General features: G+C 41.7%; 1 protein-coding gene across 1 annotated transcript in view; it reads right to left on the bottom strand.

The window, feature by feature from the left end:
* The window catches only part of SCARA5 (scavenger receptor class A member 5), a 323,038-nt gene that overhangs the window by 242,979 nt on the left and 58,953 nt on the right, over positions 1–21,106 (bottom strand). The gene's annotated exons all lie outside the window — the stretch shown is intronic.

Here is a 21,106-nt window from a genome sequence, read left to right as displayed (position 1 = left end):
ATTTCTTAGCTGGAAAAATCCCTGATGTTTACATATGCCCTTACAGTGCTTGCTCCACTAATCCTCTCTCTCCTTCGCTATCCACAAACCCCAGCACCCTCTAACCAAATAACCATCTCCTCTTCCCACTTACCTACCAACCTGTCCTCCTATACTTACCTGCTGCTCAACCTCAAATCTGTCCTAATAAAACATAAAACAAGTCGCCCACTCTCCTCCCACCTGCTCTCCCTTTCTCTGCTTCTCCTCACTGCTAGTGACATATCTCCCAACCCTGGACCCCCACAGTTCATACCTCCCATGACTACCCCCTCCTATTGCTCTCTGTCTAATACGAACTACCGCAATCTTTCCAACATAAAACCCGTGCCCCTGACGCCCACCCCCCTGCTCCCTCTCTCTGGAGCACTCTGGAATTCCCGCATAATCTGCAATAAGCTTCATGTGATTCATGGCCTTTTTCTCTCTCACAATCTTGCCTTCCTTGGCCTCACAGAAACATGGCTAACACCCTCTGACACCACCTACCCTGCTGCGCTGTGTTACGGCGGCCTCCACTTCACCCACACATCTCGTCCCAGCAACAGACATGGTGGAGTGGGTCTTCTCCTTTCTTCAAACTGCACCTTTAACCCAATCTCAGCTCTTCCCTCCCTTATCCTCCCCTCTTTTGAAGTCCACTCTGTCCGCAACTACTCTCCCTCCAACATCCAAGTGGCCGTCATATACCGACCTCCGGGCCCAGCCACTGCTTTTATTGACCAATTCTCCACCTGGCTTCTTCACCTCTCTGCTGACATTCCCACCTTAATCATGGGTGACTTCGTCATCCCTACTGATACCCCTCAGTGTCATGATTCCCAATGGCAGGGACATGGGCAAAAACGGACTAGCTCTAGGAAGATGGTATCTCAGGTAACCGCGATGCTGAACCTAACACGCAAATAAAAGTAGCCAGGGGGTGTGCCTACGTTGTATCCCTAGACACCTCCGCCAGCCGGAGAGCTAACTACCCCTATAAGAGGAATACACAGACCTGGCTTTCCTCCAGGGAAACCCCAAAAGTTATAGTAGCCCCCCACATGTAATAACGGTTAGGTAAGAGGAAAACACAAATGCAGTATGAATATAGATTCAGCAAAGTGAGGCCCTCTGACTAGATAGATGAAAATACAAAAGAGGACTTCGCGGTTACCTCAAAACCCTAAGCAGCCATCCTGAAACCACCTTAACTCCGTTATCAACTCATGACACCGGAGTAGTAATTTCAGATCACTAGAGCTTCCAGCAGCACGAGAAATATAAATGCATGCTGGACAAAACAAACACAAAAAGCCAAAGATTTCAACTTAGCTGAATTGCAGACTTGGAGCAGGTAGCAAGCAACAGAGATGCTCTGGTAACATTGATTGCCGGCACTAGAGTGACTGAGAAGCCAGACTAAATAGGAAACTCCCAATTTCCTGATGAAAACAGGTGCACTGGAAACACAAGACCAAAGTCAACCAGTACCACCAGTAGCCACCAGAGGGAGCCAAAAACAGAATTCACAACAGTACCCCCCCCTTAAGGAGGGGGCACCGAACCCTCATGAGAACCACCAGGGCGATCTGGATGCGCCCTATGAAAGGCGCGAACCAAATCAGAGGCATGAACATCAGAGGCAGTCACCCAAGAATTATCCTCCTGACCGTATCCCTTCCATTTAACCAGATATTGAAGTCTCCGTCTGGAAATACGAGAGTCCAAAATCTTCTCCACAACATACTCCAATTCACCCTCCACCAGCACAGGAGCATCTGCCTTCACATTTTTCGAGCCCGGCAAGTATGAAACCACAAAATTAAACCGAGAGAAAAACAATGACCAGCGCGCCTGTCTAGGATTCAGACGCCTGGCGGACTCAAGGTAAATCAGATTCTTGTGATCAGTCAAGACCACCACCTGATGTCTAGCACCCTCAAGCCAATGACGCCACTCCTCAAATGCCCACTTCATAGCCAAGAGCTCCCGATGACTGACATCATAATTTCGCTCGGCGGGCGAAAACTTTCGAGAGAAAAATGCACATGGTCTCATCACTGAGCAATCGGGACTTTTCTTCGACAAAACCGCCCCCGCTCCAATCTCGGAAGCATCAACCTCAACCTGAAAAGGGAGCGAAACATCAGGCTGGCGCAACACAGGGGCAGAAGAAAAGCGGCGCTTAAGCTCCCGAAAGGCCTCCACAGCCGCAGAGGACCAATTGGCAACATCAGCACCCTTCTTAGTCAAATCAGTCAGAGGTTTAGCAACACTTGAAAACCCAGTTATAAATCGACGATAGAAATTAGCAAAGCCCAAGAACTTCTGAAGACTCTTCAGGGAAGTAGGCTGCGTCCAATCACAAATAGCCCGAACCTTGACAGGATCCATCTCAACAGAAGAAGGGGAAAAAATATACCCCAAAAAGGAGATCTTCTGAACCCCAAAGATACACTTTGAACCCTTTACAAACAGAGAATTGGACCGCAAAACCTGAAAAACCTTCCTAACCTGTTGAACATGCGACTCCCAGTCATCCGAAAAAATCAAACTATCATCCAAATACACAATCATAAATTTATCCAGGTATTTACGGAAAATATCGTGCATAAAGGACTGAAAGACTGAAGGAGCATTAGAAAGACCAAAAGGCATTACCAAATACTCAAAATGGCCCTCGGGCGTATTAAATGCAGTTTTCCACTCATCTCCCTGCTTAATCCGCACCAAATTATACGCACCCCGAAGATCAACCTTAGAGAACCACTTTGCCCCTTTAATACGAGCAAATAAATCAGTCAATAGTGGCAAAGGATACTGGTATTTGACTGTAATCTTATTCAACAGGCGATAATCAATACAGGGCCTCAGGGAGCCATCTTTTTAACCCACGAAAAAAAAACCTGCTCCTAAAGGGGATGAGGATGGACGGATATGTCCCTTTTCCAAGGACTCCTTAATATACTCTCGCATAGCAGCATGCTCAGGCACAGATAGATTGAACAAACGACCCTTGGGAAACTTGCTGCCCGGAATCAAGTCTATAGCACAATCGCAATCCCTGTGAGGGGGAGAGAACTAAGTTTGGGCTCCTCAAAAACATCACAATAGTCAGACAAAAATGCCGGAATTTCAGAGGGAGTAGATGAAGCAATGGAAACCAAAGGTACTTCCCCATGAGCCCCCTGACATCCCCAACTTAACACAGACATTGTTTTCCAGTCAAGGACTGGATTATGAGTTTGCAACCATGGCAATCCAAGCACTAAGACATCATGCAAGTTATGCAACACAAGGAAGCGAATCACCTCCCGATGGTCAGGAGTCATACACATAGTCACTTGTGTCCAGTATTGTGGTTTATTCCTAGCCAATGGTGTGGAGTCGATACCCTTCAGAGGGATAGGAACTTCCAAAGGCTCTAGGCTAAACCCACAACGTCTGGCAAAGGACCAATCCATAAGACTCAAGGAAGCGCCAGAATCCACATAGGCATCCACAGTAATAGATGATAATGAACAGATCAAAGTTACAGACAAAATAAACTTAGACTGTAAAGTGCCAATTGCAAAAGACTTATCAACCTTTTTTGTGCGTTTAGAGCATGCTGATATAACATGAGCAGAATCACCACAGTAGAAGCACAACCCATTTTTACGCCTATAATTCTGCCGTTCACCTCTGGACAGAATTCTATCACATTGCATAATCTCCGGTGCCTGCTCAGAAGACACCGCCAAATGGTGCACAGGTTTGCGCTCCCGCAAACGCCGATCAATCTGAATAGCCATAGTCATGGATTCATTCAGACCTGTGGGCGTAGGAAACCTCACCATGACATCTTTAACGACGTCAGAGAGACCTTCTCTGAAATTCGCCGCCAGGGCGCACTCATTCGACTGAGTAAGCACAGACCATTTTCGAAATTTTTGACAATATACTTCAGCTTCATCATGCCCTTGAGAGAGGGCTAGCAAGGCCTTTTCAGCCTGAATCTCCAAATTAGGTTCCTCATAGAGCAACCCCAGTGCCAGAAAAAACGCATCCACATTGAGCAGCGCAGGATCCCCTGGTGCCAATGCAAATGCCCAATTCTGGGGGTCACCCCGCAACAAGGCAATAACAATTTTAACCTGCTGAGCGGGGTCTCCAGCGGAACAAGATCTCAGAGAAAGATACAATTTACAATTGTGCTTAAAATTCAAAAAGCGAGATCTATCTCCAGAAAAGAACTCAGGTATAGGAATCTTGGGTTCTGACACAGGAGCATGCATAACATAGTCTTGGATATTTTGAACCTTAGAGGCAAGAGTATTAAGATTAGAAGCTAAACTCTGGATATCCATTTCTCAACAGCAGAGATCTGAGCCATTCAGGGGTTAAGAGGAGAGAAAAAAAAACAAACAAAAAAAAACAGCAGATTGCAATTATGGCTAGACAGAACCTCTGAGTAAAAAAAAAAAAAAGGGTCAGAAACTTTTTTTTTTTTTTTCTCCTTCTTTAGCCAATACCTTTAATACATTATGGCCGGCAATACTGTCATGATTCCCAATGGCAGGGACATGGGCAAAAACGGACTAGCTCTAGGAAGATGGTATCTCAGGTAACCGCGATGCTGAACCTAACACGCAAATAAAAGTAGCCAGGGGGTGTGCCTACGTTGTATCCCTAGACACCTCGCGCCAGCCGGAGAGCTAACTACCCCTATAAGAGGAATACACAGACCTGGCTTGCCTCCAGGGAAACCCCAAAAGTTATAGTAGCCCCCCACATGTAATAACGGTTAGGTAAGAGGAAAACACAAACGCAGTATGAATATAGATTCAGCAAAGTGAGGCCCTCTGACTAGATAGATGAAAATACAAAAGAGGACTTCGCGGTTACCTCAAAACCCTAAGCAGCCATCCTGAAACTACCTTAACTCCGTTATCAACTCATGAGACCGGAGTAGTAATTTCAGATCACTAGAGCTTCCAGCAGCACGAGAAATATAAATGCATGCTGGACAAAACAAACACAAAAAGCCAAAGATTTCAACTTAGCTGAATTGCAGACTTGGAGCAGGTAGCAAGCAACAGAGGTGCTCTGATAACATTGATTGCCGGCGCTAGAGTGACTGAGAAGCCAGACTAAATAGGAAACTCCCAATTTCCTGATGAAAACAGGTGCACTGGAAACACAAGACCAAAGTCAACCAGTACCACCAGTAGCCACCAGAGGGAGCCAAAAACAGAATTCACAACACCTCAGTCAACAGCCTCCAAATTTTTGTCCCTTACTTCATCTATTGGACTTACTCAGTGGTCCTCCGCAGCCACCCACACAGATGGACATACCCTAGACCTGGTCTTCACCCGTCTCTGCTCTCTATCTAACTTCACCACCTCCCCTCTCCCTCAATCCGACCACCATCTGCTCACTTTCTCATCCCTGTCCTCCTCACTGGTCACCCATGTCTAGCAACATGTGCACCCCCGCAGAGACCTTGCACACCTCGACTCCCACACACTCTGACTCTATAATACCACTGGCATCCATATCCTCACTCCACAACACAGACAGTGCCACTGCTTTCTACAATGCCACTCTCCTATCAGCTATTGACACGGTCGCCCCTCTAGTTCATGGCAGAGTGCGACGTATCAATAGACAACCCTGGCACAATAACATCACTAAAAAGCTCCGGAAACTGTCCAGGGTTGCAGAGCGGAATTGAAAGAAAACACATTCGCAAGACGACTTCACTGCATTCAAACAGGCAACACTCGCTTATAAATCAGCTATCACTTCTGCTAAACAGGTCTACTTCACAACCCTTGTATCTTCCCTATCCTACAACCCCAAACAGTTATTCTATACCTTTAACTCCCTCCTCCACCCCCCCACTGCCCCCTACAACCTCCCTCATCTCTGCTGAGGACTTTGCCACACAGTTTAAAAATAAGATCGACCAAACAAGGCAAGTCTTCATTGTTCAATCACCACAACCCCTTTGTATACCAGACCAATGCCCAAACCCCATAACCTCCCTCTCCAAGATCACTGAATGGGGGCTTAATTGTCTCCTCTCCAAATCGCACCTCACCACCTGTGCGCTCGACCTCACCCCATCCCACTTCCTCCCCAACCTCACCACCACACTTATCCCATTCCTAACCCACCTCTTCAACCTATCACTAACTTCTGGCACCTTCCCTTCTGCTTTCAAACATGCCACAATCACGCTTATCCTTAAAAAGCCAACCCTCGACCCAACAGCTATGTCCAGCTATCGCCCAATATCGCTGCTCCCATTCGCTTCCAAACTCCTGGAGCAGCACGTCCATGTTCAACTTTCCTCCCACCTCTCATGTAACTTGCTCTTTGACAATCTACAATCTGGTTTCCGCCCTCATCATTCAACTGACACAGCCCTGACCAAAATCACTAATGACTTACTTACAGCCAAAGCTAACGGACAATACTCTGTACTCCTCCTCCTAGACCTGTCCTCTGCTTTTGACACAGTTGACCACTGCCTTCTACTACAGATCCTCTCCTCCTTTGGGATCAAATACCTCGCCCTATCCTGGATCTCCTCATACCTTTCCAACTGTACATTCAGCATCTCCCAGTCCCACACTACCTCCTCATCCCACCCTCTCTCTGTTGGGGTCCCCCAAGGCTCTGTTCTAGGACCCCTACTCTTCTCAATCTACACACTTGGCCTGGGGCAACTCATAAAGTCCCATGGATTCCAGTACCACCTTTATGCTGATGACACTCAGATCTACCTTTCTGGCCCAGACGTCACCTCTCTGCTGTCCAGAATCCCGGAGTGTCTATCAGCCATATCCTCCTCCTCCTCCTCTCGCTTCCTCAAACTCAATGTGGTCAAATCTGAACTCATCATCTTTCCTCCATCACATAGATCTTCCATACCTGACCTATCTATTGCAATTAACGACCTCACACTTTCCCCCGTACTGGAAGTCCGCTGCCTTGGAGTAACCCTTGACTCTGCCCTGTCCTTCAAACCGCACATCCAAGCTCTTTCCACCTCCTGTTGCCTCGAGCTCAAAAATATCTCCAGAATCCATCCTTTCCTCAACCGTCAATCTAGTAAAATGCTTGTGCATGCACTCATTATCTCCCGCCTTGACTACTGCAACATCCTTTTCTGTGGCCTCCCTGCTAACACTCTCACACCTCTCCAGTCCATCCTTAACTCTGCTGCCCGACTTATTCATCTCTCTCCTCGCTACTCCTCTGCTTCCCCCTTCTGCAAATCTCCTCACTGGCTCTCATTCCCTCAGCGTATCCAGTTCAAATTACGAAAACTGACCTACAAAGCCATCCATAACCTGTCTCCTCCATATATCTCTGAACTAATCTCCCAATATCTTCCCTCACGCAATCTCCGGTCCTCCTAAGACCTCCTCCACACTTATCCGCTCCTCACCCAACCGCCTCCAAGACTTCTCCAGAATATCCCCCATCCTCTAGAATTCTTTGCCCCAACACATCCGACTATCAACCACATTTGGATCCTTCAGACGGAACCTGAAAACCCATCTCTTCAGGAAAGCCTACAGCCTGCACTGACCCCGCTGCCTCCTCACCACTACTGAAGCTACCGCCTCCTACAACCCTGAACCTATTGTCTCCATCCCCACCATCCTGTAGAATGCAAGCCCACAAGGGCAGGGTCGTCACCCCTCTGTGTCAGTCTGTAATTGTTAGTTTGTTTACTGTAAGTGATATCTGTAATTTGTATGTAACCCCTTCTCATGTACAGTTCCATGGAATCAATGGTGCTATATAAATAAATAATAATAATAATAGACTGATCGCTGGTTACTCCTACAATCCTCAGTGATCAGTAGAGGAACCTTTCAATAAGTATTGGCTTCTCCTACAGCACCACCAGTGGAGAACCGGAGAATTACATGGTAGGTGCACCATCACCGATGCATTGGGTCCTCCAGAACAAATTATGCCCCTTGAGTTTTCTGAATTAAAACATACTTTTAAGGACCAATTTGCTATAGTTGAGATTCACTTTTGCATATTGCCAGCTATGACGTTGGGGATATTTAGGATCGAAGCCCCAGAAACTGCTCAGCTCCACGTGTTATGCCCTAATGTAATCAAATCTAATCTAGCACATATTATTCAGCCTGAATCCCGAGCAGTAAATCCCTTTATCTGAACTTCTTTATCAAAATAATGAAAATTCCCAGAGTGCGAAACGCGTGGTGTAAACGTAATAGGCCGCTATTGTTTCTACTTGATTGAATTAAATAATGGAGCTGATACAGGAAATAAAATATCATTAGAAAGTCAAATCTCTCCGGCTCTCTCGTTCCTCGCTCTTACTAGATTGGCCAACCTATAAAACGCGTCAGATAAAAAAGAAAAACCAAAAGACCACAAAAGGGAAACAGATGTAGAGTGAAGAATGAAAAAAAACCCTCAGTAAATTGTGGTTGAGATGGATTTCCAATTTTAATGTACAAAAGATGTCCAGAATTCTATCCTGAAATATATGGAGACACCTTCCATGAAAGAGCCGTATATTACACCGGTGACAGGACAGGAGGCGACGCGCATCTCATATCTGCTCATACGTGTGATCGGACGTACCGTAAATCTGCTGACAGTCACATAACGTCCCAATTACTGAGCCCCCCAGATGACCCCTATAGAAAATGGACTCAGTGTGTATCAATCACTAGTGATTGAGCAACTCAGATTACTAAATCACAATCACATGACTGCCTCTATTTTCTGCACTGCACTGGCGTCAATGACTTCCGTGATCAGAGCAGGAACAGCACATTGCACCTTTATTTTCAGCTTCAGGTCACAGGCTGCTGGGATAATGCTGGAGTCTGAAGACGTGATACACTGCACATAGTTCTTTGCCTTCGACGGTTCCGCCATCTCAGCTAAGTGCTCCTGTGTTCTCTATGAGAGAGCCGCTGACAGAACAAAAGGATCGGTGGTAGTTGCAACTCCAAAGTGCTGATCCTTCCTCTCCTGACATCATCCGGAGACCCACTTATACATTATCTGGTGGCCAAGCCTGCTGATATTCGTGGCTTTGGTTGACATTAATGGATGTAACTTTTCCCCCTGACGCATGGAGTTGGAGGGAGAAGGATCTGGCATATCGGACTTACAATGGTTGATCTTTTTGTTCTCCGCTGCCGGAGGAATCATGCCATGGCTCCTATTGAGAGCACACAAAGCTTTCATGTGAATGGAGGATGCAGGACGCCTCCATCACTTCTTTTTGTCACATGCACACAGTGTAGGAAGGAATTTGAGTCGGCAGGAGGTTGTGCCAAACTTCTTGGAGAATTAACCCCAGATCTTGTGTTAGAACAAAGAACTTCCCATATGGAGTCCTACTAATAACGAGGTTACAACTCAATATATAACATTATGGTATGTAAAAGTATTTATACAGGATGTTAGGATTGGTCACATGTAAAGTATATAGGCATTTACAAGAAAATACTGGTAAGATGTTTTTCCCCACCCCCCATACGCGCGTTTTGAAGTTTCTTCATCAGGGGGCGTGTTTACAGGGAATGAGGGGTAATTATACGTATGTTTTGTCAACTAATTAGTTTGATCAGTGCCATCAAGTGTGTGTGTGGCAATAACTTGCGTCCATGGCGGAGCATGTGCGGGTGACTCACTTCCTTATGTGGGATGCTTCTGTTTACGAACCCATGGACCGCAAGCTTACCACCGTTGCATAGCAAAGTGTCACAATGGCCGTGTTTGGAGAATCCAGGAGCTTTTTTACTGACAATAGAGGTGTCCCACTAGGACAGCACTGCGGTGTATACTGTATATACTGTACTGCCTCCTCCACGTAGCATGTCTCGCAGCTGTTAGGCAGTCCCTGCATGTGTTGCGGCTGCCTATCAGCCGCGAGACTCGAACATATATTCGAGCACGCGGAAGTCCTCCGTTAGCACCCGAGCATGCTCAGATAACACCTGGTCCCAACACGTTCACTCATCACTAATTAATACTTGATGGAGAAGCATCTATGTGGACTCCTAATAAGACACCCCCTTTACCGTCCATAGACCACCATGAATAATAATTAATTAGTCCATAATCCAACTTTCCAAGCTCTATAGTGGCAGAGGATGTCCTAAAAGTGTTCAGTCACTATAAGAAGAGGAGAATAACCCAGACACCATTGATGGCGGTTTATCTAAAAATGGAAACAAAGGACTGTGCATGTTTAAATTTAACATGCCCGATCTTACTTTTCCCTGACATTTACCATTGGGGCAGTGTAAGGACTCACAGAGATTAGAGAAGTCATCTGACTCTCCACTGATGTGTAGGACACCTTAAAGCCCTGATAGAGGGTCTCCTGGACCCTGTAAGATGCCCCTATACTTGCCAACATATGCATATTTTCGGACTTTTAGGGGCTATTCTTTCATCTATCTCCATCACTTTTGTGTTGATATGTCATTAATATATGCCAGTTATTTTGTAGGCCCCTTTAGAGAAGAAATAGTAGAGCTAATTTCAGAATGGCGGGCCCCATACAGAGCGTCTATCTCTATAATGATGACTCTCTAGTCAATCTTTCATCTGATGGGTCAGAATTCATCAGTAATTTTTGGTCAATTGAACCTTGGTGTTCTTATTATATCTGGATATGGGCCTCCAATGCCTATAGGGCCCCTGTGCACCTATGGTATGTCAGCCCTGAATATAGTCCTGGCCAGTCTGCCCCGGTTCAGTTCAGCAGGTGGACGGTAATTCAATATCCAGCTGAACATTCAGATCTTGACGCAGCTGTGAAATTCGACTCGACACCTGTAGACTGACTCCTCCATCACGTCCAACAGTCATAGAGCAAACGAGACTCTGGTTCTCCTCGTCGTCCCCTAAATACCTCAGGCTATAATAGTGTTTACACATCAGCAGCAATCGTATCCATTATAATGAGGCATTTACTAGAAAACGAAGATAATTGGAGAAAATTATTAGGTCACTGGATCCTCCAGAGTAACCTTGGATGAGATGAACGGGGGTCTGGGCTCAGTCGTTGTGCCAAACCCTCCTAATATTGGACGGAGCGTGCTGTGTGTAATGTGATCCCGAGCTCCAGAGACCCCTGGAAGAGCAGAAGGAACATTACAAAAGTTCTCAACCCAACAATAAAACTCCACACGTGTTCCTGTGTTTTCCTACAAGCCCGATGTACACCACGCGCTCTTCTTATTACCCATTGTGTCCATCCGTTCCTCCAACTATGTGACATCGCATGATTAACAGGAAACAGCCCGCATCTTATGGGATGAAAACATTTACACAGCTGGCAACTTGGCATTCGTAGCCTTGTGGTGGAGGTCCAGGAAGACGTGCACCTTGGCACACGAGTCAGATCTCATGGGAAGAGGTGGTTTCTCTAGGAACTCATGATCGAAATATACTTCTTAGTCAACCAGTGAACTCGAATGACATTGAACAATCTCAACAGCTCCGGCCGCCAAATCAAAACATACTGCAGCCTTGGGCAAAAAAAAGATTTCCAGGTTATAGGAATGTATCACGACCTGTCACCACTTGGAAAGGTCTTCAAGATATCTACATATCCCTCAAATGAAGACGTTGTATCCCGAGGAGCTTCTCTGGGCTGTGCAAGTGCTCTGTCCATCTTGGCCAATATTTTTGGCACCTTGGGATCGAATGCGATTGCTTCGAGTTGCTGCCCATAACCACAATCCCACACATGAGTAATTCCTTTCCCACAGTGGTCATTTTATAAGTGGTGTGAGAGACTATTCTCCGGGCTGGGTGTGGACGCTGTATCCATTGGCATGTGTCTTTATCTAGGCTTCAACGCTCGAGAGTTTTTGCTATAAATTTAATGAGACGTCTTGTTTTAGGAATGATCTGATCATCGGCCATGGATAGATTTATCCAGGGAAATGCACTGGGTCACGGCCACCCACTAGCTGGATTTCACAATTTGTAGTCAATATGCTGTATTAAGGGGCCCAATTTAAAGGGTTCAACCAACCTATCGGACTCATACGAAGAATATCTGAGAAGATACGGTCTTCAAAAATTTGGCAGGTAACGATAACATTATGGCTTAAAACCATCACAGTATTGCCCACAATTCATGGCAAACTTTCAGGATTGAACACAACCGTTATTAATTAATCTCTGGTACACTACAAAAAACATTCATGGACTGTACAGGTTTGTGATGAAAGTCTGCAGTCATTCACAGCAAGCTGTCAGTAATTGCATTAAAAGCAGGACGTAACATGACCACATCTAGTTGGAATGTGCCCGAAATATGAAAATTCATATACTTATGGTCAAGTGACCTCCCTATCTCATCGCCGACATCAAAGAATCCTGACAGTGTATGGTGTGCACGTTGTGAGGAACAGAAGTCTGCAGTCACACAGAGTGAATGCAGACTTTCATTCCAAACTTGGACAACCCCATTAAGCTTCCACCTGAACCAATGCCATTGTTGAGATCGAGCACAGTGTTGAAGACTGGCCACGTGCTTCACTAGTGAAGGGATACTTGCCTATGTGCAAAACTCTATCAATTAAACCTATGTTGTAAGGAACAGTTCTCCACTACCACCACCGTTGCCTGACCTATGATGGACGAGGCAACGACTGCTTTTGCTACTAGGCGGAACACTAGACGCTTCACAGTGAAGGTATACTATACAGTGGGTGAAATAAGTATTGGACACGTCACCAGTTTTCTAAGTAAATCTATTTCTAGGTGATATTGACATGAAATTCTCACCAGATCTCGGTAACAACCCATCCAATCCACACAGGCAAAGAAATCATCCATATATGTCCATAAATTTTGTGTAATAATGAGTAATGACACAGGGAAAAAGTATCGAACACACGAAGAAAGAGAGGAGCAGTAACCAATGAAAAGCCATGACACCTGTTCAAATAATATCAGCTCTTTCAACTAATCTAATATATAAAGCTGAATGTGTGTGTGTATGTATGTATGTATGTCCGGGATTGGCATCTGCACCGTCGCAGCTACAGCCACAAAATTTTGCACAGTCACACGTCTGGACCCCGAGAGCGTCATAGGCTATGTTGTGAGGCGAAATTTTAACCCCGCGCTTTCCAATTCACCAAACAATGTTGCTCCTATCTACATAATGGGGAAAAAGTGAAAGAAAAAGTGTTGGAGGCAAATTAACAGCTGCCAGATGTGAACAAGGGGGACTTAAAGAATGAGAGCGATGGCGCCAAAGAGTATATACTGTACAGTTGCTAAGGTGGGGCCCCGACATGGGATACTCACCACACCACCACGGGGATATGAACACATACACAAAATGCGCCACACACTACCACGTGCTCGAGCACATATACCACCCTCAGCACACATTTCACCACACATACACCAACCTCGCCACATAAAAGTCGAAACACAAAAGTCGCCGCTCAAAACTCGCCATGCGCAAAACTCTCCACATGCAAAACTCGCCACACGTGCAAAACTCACCTCATGGAAAACTCGCCACACGCAAAACTTGCACACGTGGAAAAATTGCCACATGCACAAAAGTTGCAACACATGCAAAAGTTGCCTCACGCAAAACTTGCACATACTCAAAACGCACCACACATAAAACTCGCCACGCGCAAAACTCGCCATGCGCAAAACTTGCTGCACACAACTTGCTACACTAACCTGTCACATGCAACTCGACACACAAAAAGCTGCTACACGCATGTCGCCACACAAAACTCATCTCACAAAAGTCGCTACATGCATGTCGCCACACGCAACTCAACACACACAACTTGACACATGAAACTCGCCCTAAAACACACACAAGTCTGGTATTATCCTTCAAAAATAAAAATCTGATTAATAAGAAGACAAACTACAAGAGCAACAACTGTACCATATAGGAAATACGGCAGCTGTCAGTCACATGACCTGTCTATTACGTGTATGTGTGAGCTAATATATACTGCCAGGGGGTGGGCTTACTGTTGGCTGGGGATTTATCAGGCTGCCAATTTAGCTTACAAATACTGAGGTAAAAATACTGACCAAATAACGTGTGAACGAGGTCTAATACAGGAGGAGATGACATACAGATATATACTATATACAGGAGGAGATGACACACAGGTATATACTATTTACAGGGGAGATGACACACAGGTATATACTATATGCAGGAGGAGATGACACACAGATATATACTATATACAGGAGAGATGACACACAGGTATATACTATATAGAGGAGGAGATGACATACAGGTACATACTACATACAGCAGGAGATGACACACAGGTATATACTATATACAGGGGAGATGACACACAGGTATATACTATATACAGGAGCAGATGACACACAGGTATATACTATATACAGGGGAGATGACACACACATATATACTATATACAGGGGAGATGACATACAGGTATAAACTATATACAGGGGAGATGACACACACATATATACTATATACAGGGGAGATGACACACAGGTATATACTATATACAGGAGCAGATGACACACAGGTATATACTATATACAGGAGGAGATGACATAGATATATACTATATACAGGAGGAGATGACATACAGGTATATACTATATACAGGAGGAGAAGACACACATATATACTATATACAGGGGAGATGACACAGGTATATACTATATACAGGAGGAGATGACACACTGGTATATACTATATACAGGGGAGATGACATACAGGTACACACTATATACAGGGGAGATGACACACAGTTATATACTATATACAGAGGAGATGACACACAGGTATATTCTATATGCAGGGGAGTTGACACACAGGTATAAACTATATACAGGAGGAGATGACACACAGGTATATACTATATACAGGAGGAGATGACACAGGTATATACTATATACAGGGGAAATGACAGACAGATATATACTATATACAGGAGGAGATGACACAGGTATATACTATATACAGGAGGAGATGACACACAGGTATATACTATATACAGGAGGAGATGACACACAGGTATATACTATATACAGGGGAGATGACACACGTATACTATATACAGGAGGAGATGACACACAGATATATACTATATACAGGAGCAGATGACACACAGGTACATACTAAATACAGGAGGAGATGACATACAGGTATATACTATATACAGGAGGAGATGACATACAGGTACATACTTTATACAGGAGGAGATGACACACAGGTATATACTATATACAGGAGCAGATGACACACAGGTATATACTATATAAAAGAGATGACACATAGGTGTATAGAGGAGGAGATGACATACAGCAGGTATATACTATATACAGGGGAGATGATATACAGGTATATACTATATACAGGAGATGACATACAGGTGTATACTATATATAAGGGAGATGACAAACATGTATATACTGAGGGGAAAATGAGAGGTGTGAGGTGAAAATGAGGGGTGTGAGGTGAAAATGAAAAGGTGTGAGTGCAAAATGAGAGGAGTGAGGGAAAATAGTGGAGTGATGGGAAAATGACAGATGTGAGGTCGAAATGACAAGTGTTAGGGGGGAATGAGAGGAGTGAGGGGGGAATAAGAGGAGTGAGGGGGAAAATGAGAGGTGTAAGGGAGAAAATGAGAGATGTGAGGGGGAAAATGAGAGGCGTGATGGGAAAATAAGAGAAGTGAGGTGCTATAACTAACCACAGATATTTACTATGCCCAGTCAACGCCGGGCTCTTCAGCTAGTGGCTTATAAAAAGGAAACTCACTATCAAGGTACCACACAAGAAACATCTCATGATGGGTAAAACCAGTGAGCCGTCTCAAGACCTTCACAACCTTATTGTTGAAAAACATACTGATGGCATTAGTTACAGAAGAATTTCTAAACTACTGAAGGGTCCAGTGACTGTTGGGGCCATAATCTGGATGTGGAAAGAACATCATATTACCATAAATCAGCCACCGTTAGATGCTCCCCAAAAGGTTTCAAACAGAAGAGTGGAAAAATTATCAGAAGAGTTGTCAACGAGTCAAGGACATTTCTCATTATAACACATACATTAACTTATAGATATCTATGGTTTGGTTTTGTTGCCCGTGTGGATTGGATAGGTTGTTGTTACCAAGATCTGGTGAGAATTTCATTTCAATGGCACCTCTAGAAACATGACTAAAAGAGAGAAAAGGCAGCCATACTTGCAATACCATGTCCACACAGAAATGCACAAACAGGATGCAGCACGTCCTCCATCATTAAAGCGGGGCAGAACAAGTGTAAAATACTGAAAACAACTACTGAGTAACCCACCAAACATCCGTGGGGTGGCTGTCTAGTATTCTAATTACACAAAGGTCTGCATAGGGCATCATTCACACCATTATGTGAGATGCACCGCTATCCGTATAACAGCCAATTACCAACGCCCCTACTATTACATCAGGAGGCCTGCCAACACCATATGTGCAACCACAGGTCTGACATCCCACATTACCCAGCCACCACTGGGTGGCAGAAAAAGGAGCAAAAAAGGTGTATATTGCATGATACTGATACAATGGTGTCTTTCAGTGATTTTTTTTATTGATTTTAAGTCCTTTTTTCGGTGAATTGTTTTTCAATAGCACCTTTAGTCATAGATTAACTTAAAAATTGGTGAAGTGTTCAATACTTAGTTTACTCGCTGTATATATAAGGCAGTATTATAGTAGTTATATTCTTGCACATAGGGGGCAGTATTATAGTAGTTATATTCTTGTACACAGGGGGCAGTAATATAGTAGTTATATTCTTGTACATAGGGGCAGTATTATAGTAGTTATATTCTTATACATAGGGGCAGTATTATAGTAGTTATATTCTTGTACATAGGGGCAGTATTATAGTAGTTATATTCTTATACATAGGGGCAGTATTATAGTAGTTATATTCTTGTACATAGGAGCAGTATTATAGTAGTTATATTCTTGTATATAGGAGCAGTATTATAGTAGTTATATTCTTGTATATAGGAGCAGTATTATAGTAGTTATATTCTTGTACATAGGAGCAGTATTATAGTAGTTATATTCTTGTACATAGGAGCAGTATTATAGTAGATATATTCTTGTACATAGGGGCAGTATTATAGTAGTTATATTCTTGTACATAGGGGCAGTATTATAGTAGTTATATTCTTGTACATAGGGGCAGTATTATAGTAGTTATATTCTTGTATATAGGAGCAGTATTATAGTAGTTATATTCTTCTACATAGGAGCAGTATTATAGTAGTTATATTCTTGTACATAGGAGCAGTATTATAGTAGTTATATTCTTGTGCATAGGGGCAGTATTATCGTAGTTATATTCTTGTACATAGAAGCAGTATTATAGTAGTTATATTCTTATACATAGGGGCAGTATTATAGTAGTTATATTCTTGTACATAGGAGCAGTATTATAGTAGTTATATTCTTGTGCATAGGGGCAGTATTATAGTAGTTATATTCTTGTACATAGGGGCAGTATTATAGTAGTTATATTCTTGTACATAGGAGCAGTATTATAGTAGCTATACTCTTGTACATAGGAGCAGTATTATAGTAGTTATATTCTTGAGCATAGGGGCAGTATTATAGTAGTTATATTCTTGTACATAGGGGCAGTATTATAGTAGTTATATTCTTGTACATAGGAGCAGTATTATAGTAGCTATACTCTTGTACATAGGAGCAGTATTATAGTAGTTATATTCTTGTACATAGGAGCAGTATTATAGTAGTTATATTCTTGTACATAGAAGCAGTATTATAGTAGTTATATTCTTGTACATAGGAGCAGTATTATAGTAGTTATATTCTTATGCATAGGGGCAGTATTATAGTAGTTATATTCTTGTACATAGGGGCAGTATTATAGTAGTTATATTCATGTACATAGGAGCAATATTATAGTAGTTATATTCTTGTACATAGGAGCAGTATTATAGTAGTTATATTCTTGTGCATGGGGCAGTATTATAGTAGTTATATTCTTGTACATAGGAGCAGTATTATAGTAGTTATATTCTTGTACATAGGAGCAGTATTATAGTAGTTATATTCTTGTGCATAGGGGCAGTATTATAGTAGTTATATTCTTGTACATAGGAGCAGTATTATAGTAGTTATATTCTTGTGCATAGGGGCAGTATTATAGTAGTTATATTCTTGTACATAGAAGCAGTATTATAGTAGTTATATTCTTGTACATAGGGGCAGTATTATAGTAGTTATATTCTTGTACATAGGAGCAGTATTATAGTAGTTATATTCTTGTACATAGGAGCAGTATTATAGTAGTTATATTCTTGTGCATAGGGGCAGTATTATAGTAGCTATACTCTTGTACATAGGAGCAGTATTATAGTAGTTATATTCTTGTGCATAGGGGCAGTATTATAGTAGTTATATTCTTGTACATAGGAGCAGTATTATAGTAGTTATATTCTTGTGCATAGGGGCAGTATTATAGTAGTTATATTCTTGTACATAGGAGCAGTATTATAGTAGTTATATTCTTGTACATAGGAGCAGTATTATAGTAGTTATATTCTTGTACATAGGAGCAGTATTATAGTAGTTATATTCTTGTACATAGGAGCAGTATTATAGTAGCTATACTCTTGTACATAGGAGCAGTATTATAGTAGTTATATTCTTGTGCATAGGGGCAGTATTATAGTAGTTATATTCTTGTACATAGAAGCAGTATTATAGTAGTTATATTCTTGTACATAGGAGCAGTATTATAGTAGTTATATTCTTGTATATAGTGGCAGTATTATAGTAGTTATATTCTTGTACATAGAAACAGTATTATAGTAGTTATATTCTTGTACATAGGAGCAGTATTATAGTAGTTATATTCTTGTGCATAGGGGCAGTATTATAGTAGTTATATTCTTGTACATAGGAGCAGTATTATAGTAGTTATATTCTTGTACATAGAAACAGTATTATAGTAGTTATATTCTTGTACATAGGAGCAGTATTATAGTAGTTATATTCTTGTGCATAGGGGCAGTATTATAGTAGTTATATTCTTGTACATAGGAGCAGTATTATAGTAGTTATATTCTTGTACATAGGAGCAGTATTATAGTAGTTATATTCTTGTGCATAGGGGCAGTATTATAGTAGTTATAGTCTTGTACATAGGAGCAGTATTATAGTAGTTATACTCTTGTACATATGAGCAGTATTATAGTAGTTATATTCTTGTACATAGAAACAGTATTATAGTAGTTATATTCTTGTACATAGGAGCAGTATTATAGTAGTTATATTCTTGTGCATAGGGGCAGTATTATAGTAGTTATATTCTTGTACATAGGAGCAGTATTATAGTAGTTATATTCTTGTACATAGGAGCAGTATTATAGTAGTTATATTCTTGTGCATAGGGGCAGTATTATAGTAGTTATATTCTTGTACATAGGAGCAGTATTATAGTAGTTATATTCTTGTGCATAGGGGCAGTATTATAGTAGTTATATTCTTGTACATAGGAGCAGTATTATAGTAGTTATATTCTTGTACATAGGAACAGTATTATAGTAGTTATATTCTTGTACATAGGGGCAGTATTATAGTAGTTATATTCTTGTACATAGGAGCAGTATTATAGTAGCTATATTCTTGTGCATAGGGGCAGTATTATAGTAGTTATATTCTTGTACATAGGAGCAGTATTATAGTAGTTATATTCTAGTGCATAGGGGCAGTATTATAGTAGTTATATTCTTGTACATAGGGGCAGTATTACAGTAGTTATATTCTTGTACATAGGAGCAGTATTATAGTATTTATATTCTTGTACATAGGGGCAGTATTATAGTAGTTATATTCTTGTATATAAGGGCAGTATTATAGTACTTATATTCTTGTACATAGGAGCAGTATTATAGTAGTTATATTCTTGTATATAAGGGCAGTATTATAGTACTTATATTCATGTACATAGGAGCAGTATTATAGTACGGTAGTTATATTCTTGTATATAGGAGCAGTATTATAGTAGTTATATTCTTGTACATAGGGGCAGTATTATAGTGGTTATATTCTTGTACATAGGAGCAGTATTATAGTAGTTATATTCTTGTACATAGGGGCAGTATTATAGTAGTTATATTCTTGTACATAGAAGCAGTATTATAGTAGTTATATTCTTGTGCATAGGGGCAGTATTATAGTAGTTATATTCTTGTACATAGGGGCAGTATTATAGTAGTTATATTCTTGTACATGGGGCAGTATTATAGTAGTTATATTATTGTACATAGGGGCAGTATTATAGTAGTTATATTCTTGTACATAGGGGGCAGTATTATAGTATTTATATTCTTGTACATAGGGGCAGTATTATAGTAGTTATATTCTTGTACATAGGAGCAGTGTTATAGTAGTTATATTCTTGTACATAGGGGCAGTGTTATAGTAGTTATATTCTTGTATATAGGAGCAGTATTATAGTAGCTATACTCTTCTACATGGGGAGCAGTATTATAGTAGTTATATTCTTGTACATAGGGGGCAGTATTATAGTAGTTATATTCTTGTACATAGGGGCAGTATTATAGTAGGTATATTCTTGTATATAAGGGCAGTATTAAAGTACTTATATTCTTGTACATAGGGGCAGTATTATAGTAGTTATATTCTTGCACATTGGGGCAGTATTATAGTAGTTATATTCTTGTACCTAGAGGCAGTATTATAGTAGTAATATTCTTGTACCTAGAGGCAGTATTATAGTAGTTATATTCTTGTACCTAGAGGCAGTATTATAGTAATAATATTCTTGTACATAGGGGCAGTATTATAGTAGTTATATTCTTGTACATAGGAGCAGTATTATAGTAGTTATATTCTTGTACATAGGAGCAGTATTATAGTAGTTATATTCTTGTACATAGGGGGCAGTATTATAGTAGTTATATTCTTGTACATTGGGGCAGTATTATAGTAGTTATATTCTTGTACCTAGAGGCAGTATTATAGTAGTAATA

The sequence above is a fragment of the Ranitomeya variabilis genome, chromosome 2 (genome assembly GCF_051348905.1).
Source record: "Ranitomeya variabilis isolate aRanVar5 chromosome 2, aRanVar5.hap1, whole genome shotgun sequence".
Classification (NCBI taxonomy): domain Eukaryota; kingdom Metazoa; phylum Chordata; class Amphibia; order Anura; family Dendrobatidae; genus Ranitomeya; species Ranitomeya variabilis.
Note: the sequence above shows the minus strand (reverse complement) of the source record. Positions and strands in the feature narration are given on the sequence as shown.